The sequence below is a fragment of the Tenrec ecaudatus genome, chromosome 15 (assembly GCF_050624435.1).
Source record: "Tenrec ecaudatus isolate mTenEca1 chromosome 15, mTenEca1.hap1, whole genome shotgun sequence".
NCBI classification, from domain to species: Eukaryota; Metazoa; Chordata; class Mammalia; order Afrosoricida; family Tenrecidae; genus Tenrec; species Tenrec ecaudatus.
Genome location: NC_134544.1, coordinates 31,968,182 through 31,974,002, shown reverse-complemented (window position 1 = coordinate 31,974,002; position 5,821 = coordinate 31,968,182). Strand labels below are relative to the sequence as shown.

The following is a 5,821-nucleotide window of genomic DNA, read 5'->3' as shown; positions in this document are numbered from 1 at the left end:
TTCTGAACCTAGGGGAGTTGAATTTATCTTCAGCCTTGTGTTGGCCTCCCTGAGACTTTGGGGATACAGCATAGACTCCTTGCAGAACAATCCAAACTCCAGCACTTGGCCAAGCAGAGAAACGTAGTTTAGCTTACAACAGGAAATTAACTTTGCTCAAACCCTAAATGTCTCATGTTCTTATAATTACTATTACAGTTTCCCTTGAATTGAGGAGTATAAGATTATAGCTTTGGTTCCTACATATGGTCTCATAGGTCATATGAAAATTCAACCCTTGAAAAAAGAAAGATATTTTAAAAATCACATATCTTGGAAGGGAATAGTATCTAGAATATATATGAATACTTTACAATTCAATAATAGAATGTCCAATAACCTAGTTAAAAATTAGAAGGATTTCAAATCTGTATCTATCTATCTATCTATCTATCTATCTATCTATCTATCTATCTATCTATCTATCATCTATCTATAAATGTATATATGCATATAAAATGGGGTATCCCCCAAAATAATTTTTTCCCTAAGCTATGTATTTAAATATGTTTTCCAAAACAACCTTATCACCTTCAAAGTACTGTTTTTTTACACTTAATACATTTCTCACATCTGTGATTCCATTCTGGGAAACATTTTTTAAGCTCATCTGTTTGGATGGCTGACCGTACTTCCCTCATTTTTTTCTTCACCTCTTCTACATTATCAAATTGCTGTCCTATCATGTCCTTGGCATTCTCAGAAACAAAAAGAAGTTGCATGGGGAGAGGTCAGGTGAGTAAGGTGTGTGGGGCAAGAGAGGCATGCTGTTTTGGGCCCAAAACTGGTGCATACACTGTTTCACAAACTTTTCAGAACCTCTAAATAGAAAGTTTGATTAACAGTCTGATCTGGTAGAATGCACTGACTTGACATTTTCATCCTGTCAGTAGTTGATGGATGTCCAGAATGAGGTTTGTCATTGATCAATATTTCACCTTTTTTGACAAAAGAAAACTACTTGTACACTTGAGTTTTTTCCCATAGCATTGTCCATTTAAGCTGTATTTACCATCACAACAGTTTCTGTGGCATTTTTCCTGAGCAGGAAATAGCTGCATGCTGCTTCTTAAATCGGTCATGAAAAAAAAAATGAGGCTTGAGTGAAACTGCTTTTATGAAAAAAATCACTGTGACCTGAGAGACCCTCCCCAGGTGATGCCACAGGAGCACTAACTCAGTGAATTGCTTGATGCTTGTCTAGCCCAGAAAAATACAAACTACAAAAGCTTCACTCTGCCCTGAGAAATTCTGATTTTGGCGGTTGGGGAACACCCCCTCATATACTATATAATCGCTCAAGTTCCTTGGGAGAAATTCTAGTTCCATACTCACAGTCCCCAAAACCCATAGGGGACAGTTCTACCCTCCCCTATAAGGTTGCTATGAGTTGACATTGGCTCCGTGAGAGTGAGTGATTTCCTTTGCCATTGGCCATGCTATGCTACCTTCCCACTTACTGTACTCTGTCTTTCATGTCACCCCAGTTAATACATATCTACTTTCTAGTTAGTGGTTCACCATCCTTCTCTTCCCATCCCTAGTAAGCATCAATAATGTTTATTGGGGTATAAGCCTTTCCTTGATTTTTTATAGTATGAACTCTTCTAATAATTGTCCTTTTGTGATTGAATTCTTTTTCTCAGCACAATGTCCTTCAAGTTCATCCTTGTTGTAAAATGTTACACAGATTCTTTATTATTCTTTAGCATTATATAGTTTTCCATAATGTGTGCATACCATATTTTGTATATCCATTTAACTGATGGTGTGCACTGAAGATTTTTCTTTTTTTCTCTTGTCAATAATGCTGTTGTGAACATGGGTGTGTGTCTATTTGTTCAAGGTATGTCTCCATTTCTCTTGGATATATATCTAGTACAGATAATGCAGCAAATTCATTAGGTAAATCAGCTGCACAAGACCTCAAAGTGCTGAAAAACAAGGACTTAGATGCTTCTGACCCAAACAGTGGTATTTACAATTGACTCATTTGCATGTGAAAATTGACTATTGAATAAGGAAGACTAAAGAAGAATTGATAAGTTTAAATTCTGGTGCTGGCAAAGAATATTGAAAATACCATGAACTGTGAACTGCTAAAATGACAAGCAGATCTGTCTTTATAGAAGTACAGTAAGAATTCTCCTTAGGAGCAAAGATAGCAAGACTTATGTATATTGGAAATGTTGTCAGGATAAACTAGTCCCTGGAGAAGGACATCGTGTTTGGTAAAGTAAAAGGACAGCAAAAGAGATGAAGATCCTCATCGAGATAGATGGATGCAGTGGCTGTAGCAGTGAGCTCAAGCAGAGGAAAAATTGTGAAGATGGTGTGGGAACAGGCAATATGTCCTTCTGTTTGCTGTGCATAGGATTGCTATGGGTCAGAACGGACTTGATAGCACACAAAAACAATAACAGGAACAGAGACATGGGTGAATCATGTGGTATTTCTGTTTTTAACCTTTTAAGCAAGTGTCATATGCCATTTTCCACAATGGCTATGTCATTTTATAGCCCAGAGCAGGGTAAGAGAGTTCTCAGAGCCCTCAATAGCATTTTGGTCCAAACTTGCAATTATTGCTGGGTGAGATGACATGTCATTATTTTTTTGATTTTGCATGTTTGTAATGACTAATGACCATGGGCATTTTCTGTGTGTTTACTGGCCACCTGAATGTCTGCTTTAGTGACAGGTCTGTTCCAGTTCTCTGCTTTTTTTCTGTTTTTGTGTGGTTTAGTTTAGTTTTAAATCATTGGTATATACTTCATTTATAATACAATTTGATCAGATCATTTTTTCTTGTGTCATTAGCTTCCTTCCATCCATCCCCCATCCTTCCTTCCTTCTCTGCCATGCCCCTAGGCAATTATGAATGCATACAAAACACAAAAAGCACGCAAATGAATAAACAAAAATTATGATCAATAGGACTAAACAAAAATAGAAAAACCTTAATAAAAAAGAAAGAATGTTAAAACCAAAACAATCTTAAAATGGTCAAAGGGAGATCAACTGTAAAGCACTATGTCTTAACCCAACTACATATGCCATAGTTGACTTTCCAACATTGCCCATCTTGTTCCAAAAAGTCTGTTCTGATCCCTTGAATATGGTCAGAGATGATTCACCAGAGGCTTAATCCATGCTGGAATCATGCAAATGGATTTTAGGCTTCCATTGAAACCCATAGCCTTCTTCAAAATATCTGTTTAAAGTTGAAGTTTTGATAACAATCCACCTTTCTATTTGGATTTCATTATTTGCAATCCTTGGATTACTTCTTTAAACTGGATTTTATTGTTGAGGAGTTGAACTTTTCTATACATTTTATAGATTGATTCTTTGTTATATATCTTATTGCCAAATATATTTATTTTTCCCAGTCACAGGTTTCATGTACACTCGTTTGGTAAAGTTTTTTGATGCATTTAATTTTTAGGACGATACAGGCATTTATGTTCTGCTATTTCTGCATTTATACTAATGTTTGATTGTGTACTTAGTAGAGTCCCTAACTTTGCCTTTATTTATCCTTTGATAATCTTTATAGTTTTAGGCTTTATGTTTAGGTCCATGATCTATTTGGGTTAATTTTTATATATGCTGACTGATAAGGATACTGTTTCATTTATCTGTAAATGAATGTTTGATTTTGTTAATAACATTTGTTAAAGAGACTATATCTTTTTTTAAAAACATTTTATTATGGGCTCATACAACTCTTATCACAGTCCATACATATACATACATCAATTGTATAAAGCACATCTGTACATTCCTTGCCCTAATCAGAGACTATATATTTTAATTAAATGGGCTTAAGTCTTTGGTCAAAGATCAGTTATCTGTAAAAATACGGGTTTTCTACTGGTTCTCAATTCAATTCCATTAGTCTGTGTGTGTCATCTAATGCACTAACATCAGGCTGTTTTGGCTACTGTTATTTTATAATCGGTTTTGAATTCATAGATGTGGGGTCTCCAGCTTTCTGCTTCTTAATAGGGGTGATTTTTTTATTCAGAATCCCATTCCTTGCCATATCAAGTTGATGATTCATTATTTCCATCTCCAAAAGTCATGATGATGGAATCTTATGAGGACTGCAAAATGTATGAGTATATTGTCTTATACTCATATACATATATTCACATATATACATATATATACACCAATATATGTATAGTAATATTTTTACAATATTAAGACCTATTATCAATAAGCATGGTACATACATCTTCTTTATATATGTTGGTATCTTATTTTCCTTTCCATAGTAGTGTTTTGTAGTTGTCTTTGCTAAGGTCTTTTGTTAGGTTAGGTCTACTCCAAAGTACCTCTTTTTTTTTAATGGGTATTGCAACTGTATTGTTTTATTGATTGCCTTTCAGAGTTCTCACTGTTAATGTAGAAGAATATGATTAATTTCTGTGTGTTGAACATACATTCTACCATATTGCTGAAATCTTCTCTTAGCTCCAGTAGCTTCCTTGTGGGTTCTCTATTATTTTCTGTATACGGGATCATATCATAGGTAAATAGAAATAAATGTACTTTATCTTTACCATTATTTTATTTTCTTTCTTCCCATATTTCTTTGGCGAGGACATCTACTTTGTCATTGAATAGAAATGTTTACAAGGGTAGCTTTATCTAGCTCCTATGTGCGAGGGGAATGCTTTCAGTCTCTCCAGAATATGAGAACAATATTGGTAATTTTTCATGTACACTCTCTTAATTATATTGAGGAATTTCCCTTCTATTTCTATTTTGCTTAGAGTAATTTTTTATCAGAAATAGTTGGTAAGAGATACTTCTCACCAAGCACTTTCACAGGTCCTTCCCCAGGCTGTGGGGCCAGGATTTGGTAGCTGGTGCTGAGAAAGAAATTTTGATTGCATCCTTGCCCTGGGTCTGTGCCAGGGGCAACTGTCAATCAATGGGACAAAGAGAAAAAAGATATACTTCTCCAAAGAGAAGTCATATGTACTAATGACCAACAAACAAATGAGAAGTTTCTTACTATTAGCAAGTAGAAAAAATAATACTGTTTTCAAAAGTAAAATGAGAATTAAGTTCTTTTTCACTACAAAATAAAACAACCCATCACCATCAAATTTATTTGGACTTATAGTAACCCTATAAAGGATTTCTGAGACTGTAAATCTTTAATTTGATTTTTACCATTTGTAATATTTTATTATGCAATTATGATTTTTAACTATTATTGCAAACCTTTTGCTTACAACGATTTTTGCCAGCATTCGTTTTGGGGTTTTTTGATTGTTTGCTTTTTAAAAATCATTTTATTGTGGGCTTGTACAAATATTTTTTAAACATTTTATTAGGGGCTCATACAACTCTTATCACAATCCATACATACATCCATTGTGTCAAGAACATATGAACATATATACATTTGTTGCCATCATCATTCTCAAAATATTTGCCTTCTACTTGAGCCCTTAATATCTGCCGCTCATTTCCCCCCTCCTGACTCTCCCCTACCTCAAGAACCCTTCATCATTCATAAATTATGATTATTTTGTCATATGTTACACTGTCTGACGTCTCCCACCTTCTTCTCTGCTGTCCATCCCCTAGGGAGGAGGCTATATTCTTGTAATCAGTCCCCCCTTTCTACCCCACATTCTCTCCACCCTCCAGGCATCGCCATTCTCATCACTGGTCCTGAAGGAGTCATCTCTCCTGGATTTCCTGTGTTTGTAGTTGCTATCTGTACCTATGTACATCAGCTGGTCTAGCCAGATTTGTAAGG

At 35.1% G+C, this 5,821-nt stretch overlaps 1 non-coding gene across 1 annotated transcript; it reads left to right on the top strand.

Annotated features, from left to right (window-relative positions):
• The first annotated feature begins 4,863 nt into the window (after window positions 1-4,863).
• On the top strand, window positions 4,864-4,992 carry LOC142428430 (small nucleolar RNA SNORA30/SNORA37 family). Its single transcript, XR_012780332.1, has one exon. It is a non-coding gene; the product is annotated as a small nucleolar RNA SNORA30/SNORA37 family (small nucleolar RNA).
• The last annotated feature ends 829 nt before the right edge of the window (window positions 4,993-5,821 follow it).